Source organism: Mastomys coucha, unplaced genomic scaffold, assembly GCF_008632895.1.
Source record: "Mastomys coucha isolate ucsf_1 unplaced genomic scaffold, UCSF_Mcou_1 pScaffold20, whole genome shotgun sequence".
In the NCBI taxonomy this organism is placed as follows: Eukaryota; Metazoa; Chordata; class Mammalia; order Rodentia; family Muridae; genus Mastomys; species Mastomys coucha.
This window is the reverse complement of record NW_022196903.1, coordinates 96,080,343-96,091,837: the sequence shown is the minus strand read 5'-3', so window position 1 is coordinate 96,091,837 and position 11,495 is coordinate 96,080,343. Positions and strand designations below refer to the sequence as shown.

Genomic DNA, 11,495 nt, shown 5'->3' with positions numbered 1-11,495 from the left:
CCCCCCCCCGCCTCTCTTGGTGTTTTGAGACAGGGTTTCTCTGTATAGCTCTGGCTATCCTGGAACTCACTCTGTAGTCCACACTGGCCTCAAGCTCAGAGATCTGCCTGCCTCTGCCTCCTGAGTGCTAGGATTAAAGGCTTGTGCCCCAATCTCCCACCCATTGTCCAAATATATAGAAGACTTATTAGCATTTCATACCCAAACCACAACTTTACTTGCAAATCAAAATGCATTTTTTTCCCAAGATTAGTGCAGAGCACTGTCTGGAGTACTTGGGTGAAATAGCGACCTGTGCATGTGACATTTGTGGTCAGTTGTTCTGTAAATCCTTGGTGGTCATGCAAGGAAGGTAGCCATTAACTCCCTTCTTTCAGGCAAGGAATGTTGGCAATACAGAAATGAATACCAGAGTTTCGGAGCTAGTCAGCAGCAGATCATAACTCAATCCCAGTTCTGATTTAAAAACAAATGAATGCATGTGCTACAAGTCAGGTATATGACTCTTACAGATTTGAGTCCTGGTGGGCAGGTTTGCTCTGTAGGAGGCTGACAATAGAAGTGAACTTCAGATCTGATATTTGCTTGTCCGTGCCATGGTCAACAACATGGTAAGTTAATGGGTATGATGTAAAGATCAGACCTGTCAAGAGAGCTTCCGTGTATTATTTTGATAATTGGAGTCTATATTTGTCCTCTGAAGGCCATTTAAATCACTTAAATCCCATTCAGTAGAAATGTTCCCCCATGAGTTGTATAGTACATGATCTATGCAACCACATTTGGCAACTAGGACTCTTGATTAATTTGTACCTAACCTTGATTTTAAACATTACCGTATTGTTTCTCTGTCACCTCAGATACAATTGAAGAATACAATTGAAGGGAGAGGGAGAGAGGAAGAGAGAGAGAGAGAGAGAGAGAGAGAGAGAGAGAGAGAGAGAGAGAGAGAGAGGTAGGTAGGAAGGGGGAGAGGGAGAGAGATGTCATAAGCTTTGTATTATCTTGTGATATTTTATATTTAAATTTTATTTATTACTGGTTTTGTTGTTTTTATTTTCTAATGATTAAACAGTTTTTTGACAGTTATCTAGTATGTTGTCAAATAGTATATCAGTTACTTTCATCTCTTAGCCTGTCTTATTTCCCATTAATCCATCAATTCTTTCTTCCTTACAAATCTCTTTCCTATTTATGTATGAGTCTAAAGTGTGTGTGCATGCCAGTGCTCATGCATCACATCTCATTTATGGAGGTCACAGGACAATTTGTGCAGTTGACTTTCTACATCCACTTTCATGTGAGTTCTGGGAATTAAACTTGTGTCAGTAGGTTTGGGCAGCTAGCACTTCTACCTGCTAAACCATCTCACCAGCCCATCATCCTGCGATTGTTTGTTGTTGTTTTAATTTTTTTATTCCTCAGCATTTCATGTAGCTGGACAATGAATATGTATATGATGTATATGTATCATACTTACATTTAAAGTGTATGTGTATACATATGTATATGTATATATCCCCATTTCCTTCTGCTGATTTCTCTCATATTCACCCTAAATTTATCTCCTTCCAGATTGAATATCTTTTTCTTTTCTTAATATTTTTCCTTACCAAAAATAATAGGTCTCTCTCTTTCTTGTTCTCTTTCTTGTTCTCTCTCTCTCTCTCTCTCTCTCTCTCTCTCTCTCTCTCTCTCTCTCACACACACACACACACACACACACACACACACACACACCTACTACTATAATTAGTGGAAAATGTAGGCCATCATTGAAACACAGGAATATAATTATTGGCTCCATCCTCTATTACTAATCATCTTTTCTTCTCCAGAAACTGTCAACTGACAACAGTTCCTCAATAAGGATGAGTCCTAAACCATCTACCCAGTATGTGCTAACAGCTACAGCTGCTGTGATATTATGGCTTTCAGAGCCATTCCCTGGTCAGAAGACAATATTTTACAGAATTCATCTCCTCTCTTGGACTCATATATGTTATCCACCACCTTTTCCATGGTGTTTCCAGACCTTTATTTTGGAGTTAGACATTGAGATACTAAGCCTCTATCTGACATTTTAAAGGATAAAGAATAGTAAATTATATGTAAAATAAAATTAGTGAAGTGGAATGCTAGGGGCAGAGAAGGTTTAAGCATTGAGGAGTGTGAGGGTATGAGGGAAACCAGGATATGGAGAAGAAGAATAAGACAAAGGAATGATGTATGAAAAAATAGGAAGAAAGGCTACTATGTTCCAACCTAATTAAAATAATAATTGTTGAAATAGTAGATTATATGTGAAATGAAAGATAAGGGAGACTTATGGGGATAAAATTATTACAAGAGGATAAGGACAAGTGGCAGATGGGTGGATGGTGTTTGTAGTTAAGTAAAACAAATTTAACGATTACAAAAAGCTTATGGAAGCACACTAGTTAATAAGCTAACTTCAACATATTGTTTAAAAAATAAAAATATTTTGAATGAAATTGCCCTTATGGGTAGACTATGCTTCAAGAGTTATGAAATGAAATTACATTGCAATACAAGGGGACCCCTTAAAACGGTATGAACTTAACGATAAGTGACTATTAGCCCAAAAGTTCAGAATACACAAGGTTCAATTCACAGACCGCATGAAGCCTAAGAAGAAGGAAGACCAAAATGCAGATGCTTCAGTGCTTCTTAGAAGGGTGAACAAAATACTCACAGGATGAAATATGGAGACAAAGTGTGGAGCAGAGACTGAAAGAAAGGCCATCCAAAGATTGCTCCACCTGAAGTTCCATCCCATTGGACAGCCACCAAAGCTGGACTTTATTGTGGATGCCGAAGTGCTTGCTGATAGAAGCCTGGTATGGCTGTTTGCAGAGAGGCTCTGCTAGAGCCTTACAAATACAGAGGAGGAAACTCGCAGCCAACCATTGGACTGAGCTCAGGGGTCCCCAGTGGAGGAGTTAGATAAGGGACTGAAGGAGCTGAGGAGTTTGTGGCCCCATGGAGGGAACAACAGTGTTAACAGGCCAGACCCCCAAGCTCCTGGGTATAGACCACTAACCAAAGAATTCACATGGAGCGACCCATAGCTCTGGTCACATATGTGGCAGATGATAGCCTTGTTGGACAACAGTGGGAGGGGAGGCCTCTGGGCATGAGGGTGTTCAACACCCCACTGTAGGGAATGCCAGGGCAGGAGGATGGGAGTGAGTGGGTGGAGGAGCACCCTCATAGAGGTGGGAAGACGGAGTATGGAATAGGGGGTTTCTGAAGGGGAGACCTGGAAAGGGGAAAACACTTGAAATGTAAATAAAGAAAATATCCAAGAAAAAAAAAGAATTATTTACCAGGGAAGCCCTAGAGATCTCTAATACAACACAGGCTTCTGTCATTGTTAATTGACATCCTAAGTATATGCTGAGACTCTGTTGTTGAAGAAGCCATGTGATTCCATTTAGGACATAGATAAATCAACTTCAAACCAATCAGGAAACCTCTTCTCTGAGAATTAGGCTTCATAGTTCCAGAGAGTTTATGCAGGCTACTGTAGAACAAAACCATCAACAGTCTTACACAATTCTGGACCCTTCATCTTTTGGTACTGAGCTATCAGACACGATATGTCTACTGTCCCTATAGTGACACGATTGTGACAGGGGTAACTAACTGCTCTCTAGTTGGATATGAAGACTGTTCAACAGGACAGAATTTCAAGTTTGATACTGGAATCTTGGTCAAAGTGCTGTGGTTTGAGAAGTCATAGTTCCTAGGGTAGAATGTGCTATTTTCTTTTGCTAAAATGGTCATTCATGTAGTCAAATTGTCTTTTAAATATTTACATCTCTATCCATATACCAGAGCTGCTTTCAGACCTTTTCAGAGAAGCTGCCTTTTGGGTTGGATAGCAGTGAATGGAGTTGCATAATTCATATTCATCAAAGTCTCTGTTTCTGACTCTATCTCTGTCTCTGTCTCTCTCTTTCCCCACCCTCCACCCCAGATTGTGTGTGTGTGCACTCATGAACACACATGTCACAAATTTTACAGTGCCCTTGTGGAGCTCAAAAGACAACTGACAGGATTTGGTCTTCTTTCTTCACTTTCTGGGTGCCAGGGATTGAACTCAGATAATTAGACTTGGCCACAAGTGCCTTTCCCCACTGAGTGATCTTGCAGGCCTCACGTTCTGATTCTTAATGACAGAACATGATTTTCCATAGCATTCTTTATTTTTGTTGCCCTGGCTTTAGGTATACACAGTAGGAACCACCATAATGTGTATTGCTTCTGAGCTCCTTGCAGCAGTAGCATTTCTTTGACTTGCTGTCAGGGTGAAGTATCGACACTTCTAATGCATTCATTCTTAATTCCACTAATCATGGTAGAGAGTAATCATAAAATAAGAGTCAATCAAATGCCACCATGTGTTATTGCTCCAACACTTTGTCACATGGCAAGCTGCTACATGGAATATAACCTCTTAACTAAAATACATCATGAGTGCATTAAAGATTATGAATGCCTTTAGCAGCATCAAGCTTCCTGAATGGCAATATTCATTGTGGAGCTATAACACAGAAGTTATCTAAACACTATATACTTTACTGCACCCATTCTGTTTGCCAACCTCAAGAAAGATAGCTGTGCTTAACTTTCCAATTCAAATTTTTATAAAATCATTTTTCTAGATTAGGTTTCCTGGCATCACGGTCACTACACTTTGGTGCAAATATAAAAATGTTCATCTGCATTATATTTAGTACTTGCTAATGTTATTCATTTGTGGATTTTAATTAAGAATTTTAAGATGGTTGATGACGTCCTTTAATCGAGATATAAAAGAATGGAACATATTCAGCAAATACCCAACAGGTTTATAATTGAGAAAATTGAAGTTCTTGCTGAAAGTGCCTCATTTAAAGTAGTTTTTCTGAGAGTATATCAAAAATTAAATTGATAACTGGAAATGAAGCTATGCCAAATGTAATAGTTAAATGTTCTAGTTACAGTAAGGGCAAGAAACACTGAGGGAGGTAGTATTTACTAAAAGCTAGAATATTGAAATGTGGGGATATAATAGAGGTCCAAAGCAGTCCTGATCTTAAAGCTTGTGATGACTTTCATGGTCTGTTTTCAGTCAGGTGAAAGTAATGGAGTATTACAAAAGTGTATGTGGTGCGGTGGTGGTGGTGGTGGCGGCGGTGGTGGTGGTGGTGTGTGTACATGTACACATACTTATTCATGCATTTCCAAGGTCACTCTATCATATGAGGAGACACATATTTGTGTCTATCAGGGTAGATTTTAGACATCTACATGACATCTACTGCTAAGGCTTCTGAAACCTGCGCTGAGAGATGCTTAAGTCTTTCTTATCTAATTCATCTTCTTCCCAAGAGATAATATTTTCACTTGCATATATTTTTGTGCTTTAAAATTTTAAATTAAGAACCCTTCTCAAGAGTGCAGTAAGTGTCAAAGTAGGGGATTCTGTAAGACTAATAGGTCCCTGTGTCTCTTAGTATCCTGGGTAGTGTACTGCTGATGTACAAAGATGAACACTTGTCTTCATTATTCCTGGATCTTAGCTAAACCCATAAAGAAAGCAAAAAATATAAGTTGTGCTAACTAACCCAGAGAAACATAAGCAGCTGCATAGATACAGCTATACTGACTGGATTGTTTCCATGGCAACAAGCAGGGCATCAAAATATTTATACCCATCTATTATGTTTTAATTTGTTTTACAGAATGTATTAAAATGAAAAAACTATATGACTTTGTTTTCTTAAATAAATTCATATGAGCTTGTCATTCTTATTCCTCATGTTAAATGACTTTAAAGGTTTACTTTATACAATTTAACAAGATGTCATGTAAAATGTCATTTTAATTACTCCCTATAAATTGTGGCTTGCATAGCTTTCACTGTTTGTCATATTTTCAAATTGAGATACATGACATAGTAACTCAGACCCAGCATTAGAAACACTCTCATAAGATGAGTATATGAGTAGTCTTAGCAATCGACAATTAAAGAATCCAATCTAAGCTATTGATGATCTCTCCCCAGTACACATAATTTGTTTTCTGTAAGATACAGGATTTTTTTTTTTAACTGAGATGTTCAGGCCGTAAACTGTTTACTCAGCAAGTATGAGGACCAAGGTTTGATTTCCACAGTCACATCCGATAAAGCTTTCTGGTTATGGTGGTGTGTATTTTTATTCTCAGCACTGGTAGGACACACAAAAGTTTGAGGTTCCCTGGAAAGCTAGTCCCGTCTAGTTAGCAAAGTTCAGGTCTCAGTCGCAGAAAACTAAGTAGGGAGATAGCTCAGGAAGGAGCCATAGAACCTAATCACCCTGCTAGTCTGATTTATAAGCCAGCTGTGAGTTAAAAGACAGAGAGAGACAGAGGGAGAGCAAGAGCGAGAGTGAGAGAGCATGCGAAAGTTCGAGAGCAAGACCTTGTCTCAAAGTAGGTGAGAATTGACACATAAAATCATTAAGAATTCTTTTTCTTTTATTGGATATTTTCTTTATTTACATTTCGAATCTTATCCCCTTTCCCACTCCCTCCTCCCCCCCGAAGTCCCCTATCTTATCCCCCCTCCCCTGCTTCTATAACATCAGTTAACAGGCCAAAGTGTGTGGAAGAATTTCCACAGTTAAAGGGCTACAGTTGATAAATGGCAGTTGAGAGAGGAAGTGTCAGTTTTCTTCCGGAAGCCCTTCTCAGATAGGTTATCCAATGAGCTCCTACAAAGATTGTCCAATCCCAAATAGTCATTCATGAACCCTGTTTGCCAGAAATATTTAAAAATGCAATTCATGCTACACTGGCAAGCCAGGGCAGGCTGGTCAGCCTCTTCTCATCCTGTGCAAACTGACTTGGAACTCCTGAATCTCTTCACCCAGTTTGCTAAATTCCCACTGGCAGGTCGCTACCATGGCAGCCCCATACTTCAAAACACCCACAACCTTTTGGGATGTACACGCATGCATTGCCACTGTACCTTTCTCTCTGGAACCCAGTAGAGCTGATGAGTAAAGGAAAGCAACTCACAAACTTAGTTCAGAGTCAATGGTAACTCATTTGCTGGGCACAAGGGTTAACATCCAAATTATAACAAACTTAGTTCAGAGTCAATGGTAACTCATTCGCTGGGTGCAACGACTAACATTCAAATTATAAAGCACACTAAGTTAAATCACTAAGGGTGAGGATCCTCGTAGTGGATCCAAATGGATCCACAGCCTGAAATGGGCTGTCTGCTATCTACTTCCTTGCCCTCCTCTGTCCCCATCCAAAAGCCTGTATCTCTCTCCTGCCTCTTCTCTTCCTCCCTCAGACCCGGAAGTCCCGCCTATGTGACCAGTAATTGTTATTTTATTCATTAGAAGGGTCACTTGAAGTCCTGAGTGATTCACTACTTTCCCAGGAAAGCTGAATTAACATCAAAATACAAACAACGCCAAGCTATCCACAGCAGAACCCTATACATATATAAGCAATGCTAAATGTACTCAGTAGGGCATATGTTCACATAGACACATATACACACAAGTACACAAACCCACACAAATATATGATATACAGAATAAGGAAGACGTAAGGTCATGATTTTGGGAAGGAGGGAATAGTAGGAGTTGCACATTGGAAGATAGGTTGGGAATGATATAGATGCAGTGCTCATGTAATTAGTTTATATCAATACAACAAAACCAATTTAAAGTACAAAGTTGCCATTTCTGTTGAATTGTAGGGGTATTTCTTTTCAGATTGTTCGCAAAAAAAAAAAAATCATTAATGGCCCTCTCCTATTACAATGAAGATGAAGATACAAATAGATCATTTAATTAAAGAAAAAGTAATTTCCCATTAATTTTGTATGCTAACTGATGAACAGGGCACAAAAAAGTAAACTCAATTAGGTCCTCACCAGGGTGCTTGCCCTGTGTGAGTCCATAGGAGCTCATGTCGCCTCTTAGTAAGGTCAGGATGAGGTTTCTATTTCTGATAGTTCTGCCTGGTTTGGTGGCGTGCAGAGTTGGGAGCATTACTGCAATACACTAATTAATTTTGCCTTCTATTTTTTCTGGATGGACAGAAGTGAGACTTTACTATAACATCTTATTTCTACTATTAAAATTGTGTTAACAAACAGCAGCTATGAAGAGCTTAAAGACTCAATGGATTAAAAGTGTTGAATTCAACAAATATTATCTCACAACTATTCAATTAAGTACAAGGCAGAAGAGAAGAAACTATTTTTGTCTTAGAGAAGGGGGCGTATAATAAAAAATAGAGGTAATTGGTCAGATCCTTCAAAAGACTTGGTGCGAATCACAAATAATTCTGGCTAGACTGTGGTTAGGGTGAGACACAGACCTCTCCTTGCCTGAAGAGGGGAAGCTGCTTGCTAACATTTATTGATCCCCTAAAGTGTTCCAAGAATTTTGTGTTTATTTTCTCACACAATGATCTCAGCAGGCCTTTAACACAGGCGAAAATATCTTCCTATTTCAGACAAGCCTGATATCAGAGCCTGAGAAGTCTCTGGAAGGGCTAAGGCTAATTTTCATGGTGGATAGCCCTGGTGAAGCAGGACTTTTGCTGTTTTGTAAAGAAGCCATTGAGCCATTTTAACCTCCTCTATTCAGAAGGCTTTTCAAATGTTTGAGAATATAATTAAGATAATTGGAGTAGTGTTCCCATTTTCAGAATAATGTCATTTTATAGGATCTCTTCATTTTCAGATTACTTAGTAGCTGCTACTCAGTGTGAGGGACAAGTACACCCTTCTATAAATGACTGTGGAAACTTGTCTGGGCAGCATAAAGTGCCACAGTTGATTTCAAAAGGGACATTCTAGAGTATTCTTTAAGATACAACCTCCCATCTTTAGTCCTTGTATACTCTTTAGACAGGAACCATTCTGGGTTAAAATTTTCAAGATGGGTGGGTGGCCCTATCCCTCAACTGGGGCCTGTACCTATCTACTAGATATGGTCTCTACAGGTTCTCTCTCCCCTTTGTTGGGTATTTCAGCTAATGTCATCCCGTTGGGTCCTGGGAACCTCTTGCTTCCCTGGCCTCTAGGACTTTCTAGTGGCTACCCCCAGTTTCTCATCCCCCACTGCTACACATCTCCATTCAATTTCCTGAACCTCTGAACTTTTCTCCTGCCTTACCCTTCCACATCCTGCCCTCCCTCTACTTCCTGAAATTGTTTTGTTCCCCCTTCTAAGTAGGACTGAAGCATCCACACTTTGGTCTTCTGTCTTCTTAAGCTTCATATGGTCTGTGAGTTGTATCATCGGAATTGCGAGCTTTTGGGCTAATGTCCACTTATCAGTGAGTACATACCATGTGTGTTCTTTTGTGATTGGGTTACCTCATTCAGGATGATTAAGAGTCAAGCAGAGACTGAAGGAAGGCCATCCAGAGACTGCCCCACCTAGAGATCCATCCCATCAGCAGACACCAAACTCAGACACTATGGCTGATTCCAAGAAGCGCTTGCTGATACCTTTATACCAAGGAGCCTAGTATAGATGTCCCCTGAGAAGCTCTCCCAGAGCCTGACCAATACAGATGTGGATGCTCCCAGCCAAGCATCAGACTGAGCAAGGGGACCCCAAGGGAAGAGTTAGGGGAAGGACTGAAGCAGCTGAAGGGGATTGCAACCCTATAGGAAGAACAACAATATCAATTAACCAGATCCCCCAGAGCTCCCAAGTACTAAACCACCAACCAAAGAATATACATGGAAGGACCCATGGCTCCAGCTGCATATATAGCAGAGAATGGCCTGATTTGGTATCAGTGAAAGGGGAGGCCCTTGGTCCTGTGGAGGCTTGATGCCCCAGCATACGAGGATGCAAAGGCAGTGAGTTTGGAATGGGTGAGTGGATGGAGGAGCATTCTCATAGAAGCAGGTGGAAGCAGGGATAGGATAGGGGGCTTGCAGAGGGGAAATTGTAAAGGGGGGACAATGAAATGTAAACAAATAGAATAACCAATAGTAAAAAATATCTTTAAAAAATGAAATACTACTTCCAGTATTAATGTGGTATGTAAAAGTAACGCTCTTTTTTCTAATAGTCTATAAAAATCAAATTGATGTTTTGCCCCTTTCTACTTCCCTCTTGAGACAGTGTCTTGCTATGTAGCACAGGCTGGCCTCAGATCCTTGTTTTTTGTTTTTTTGTTTTTGTTGTTTTGTTCTGTTTTGTTTTCTGATCAAGCCTCCCCCTTATCAGCTTGCAGTACTGATACTGCAAGCATGGAATATCACACTCAGCAGACTTTTACAATGTTGTCACCATGTTGTTTTGGAATATGTTGTTTTCACTATTATGTATACTGTGAGATCTTACCCACTCAATGAACATTGTTAGAAACTGAACTAAAGGCAGCAGGGGAGAGAGCTAGAAAGGGGCTAATCCATGGCAACATTGGGTTTGCTGAGGATTACAATGTTCACTCAAAGTGACCAAGGGTTTGTGTTAAGGCATGCCTCCTTTCCTGAGCAGGCACAGTATGAGCTGTGTGGGAAAAATAGAAAGAAAGGGAGGAGATTCCCACTCTCACCTTTAGTCTTTTTGAGCAGAGCAACCTAACATACTAACATACAATTACAGTAAACATCTCTAGTGCTCTGTATATGAAATATCTCTTTCACATACAGTTCCTTTTAAAATGATCCTTGAAAACAAGTATGCTTAATGTAAACATAGAGAAAGCGATTAAGACATAAGCAAAATTTTACTCTTTGAAATACTCAAGAGTTGGAGATTATACTCTCTTGTGTTAGCACCTAGAGCACAGACCTATGTTTATGCATGGGTGTCCAAATACCTCTGTTGAAGCAATGAATAAGGACAAAGAATGTGATTGTTAACATCAAGGCATTAAGGATTCAATTTTAATACTTTAGGACTTATTTAAACTTGAGTGTCTGTTGTATGAAGAACAGTAAAATCAATGCTGTGGGTAGAAGACAGATTGAATAAGAAGTGAGAGACCTCAAGGAGGGAGATCAGATAAACCTTAGATATAATCATTGTGCAGTATAAAGATAAAAAGAACAGAACTTCTTATCAGTGGAACAGTATGTAAGTCTTGGTTTCATCACATTCCTGGTTCATCACATTTCTAATAGGGCTTTAATGGAACTCAAAGGAGGTGAGTTTCAGAAAATGTCTGTCATACTGCTCCAAAATTCCATCTGTCTATCAATTTTATCATATGCTCATTTTTATCAATGCTGAAGAACAATATACTTACGATGTCGGTGATGTGAAAGGTAAGTATAAGTACAAGTAAAGAATGCTGTACACATGCATGTGCACACACACCACACAAACACCCATGCTGCAAATATCCATGCACATGTGCTTAGACACACAGACACAAAGACAGACACACACACACCACAGAAACACCCATATGTGTATAATGCTTGCAACATGAATTTATATAAA

General features: G+C 39.6%; 1 protein-coding gene across 2 annotated transcripts in view; it reads left to right on the top strand.

Annotated features, from left to right (window-relative positions):
- The window catches only part of Cntn3 (contactin 3), a 369,189-nt gene that overhangs the window by 179,632 nt on the left and 178,062 nt on the right, over positions 1-11,495 (top strand). The window contains exon 1 of one of the 2 annotated variants that reach the window (XM_031382769.1): positions 6,889-6,945. The exons of the other annotated variant lie outside the window; for it this stretch is intronic. The gene's annotated coding sequence lies outside the window, so the exon portion shown is untranslated. Of the gene's footprint in view, positions 1-6,888; positions 6,946-11,495 lie in introns of those variants that run through there. 2 annotated transcript variants of the gene reach the window in all.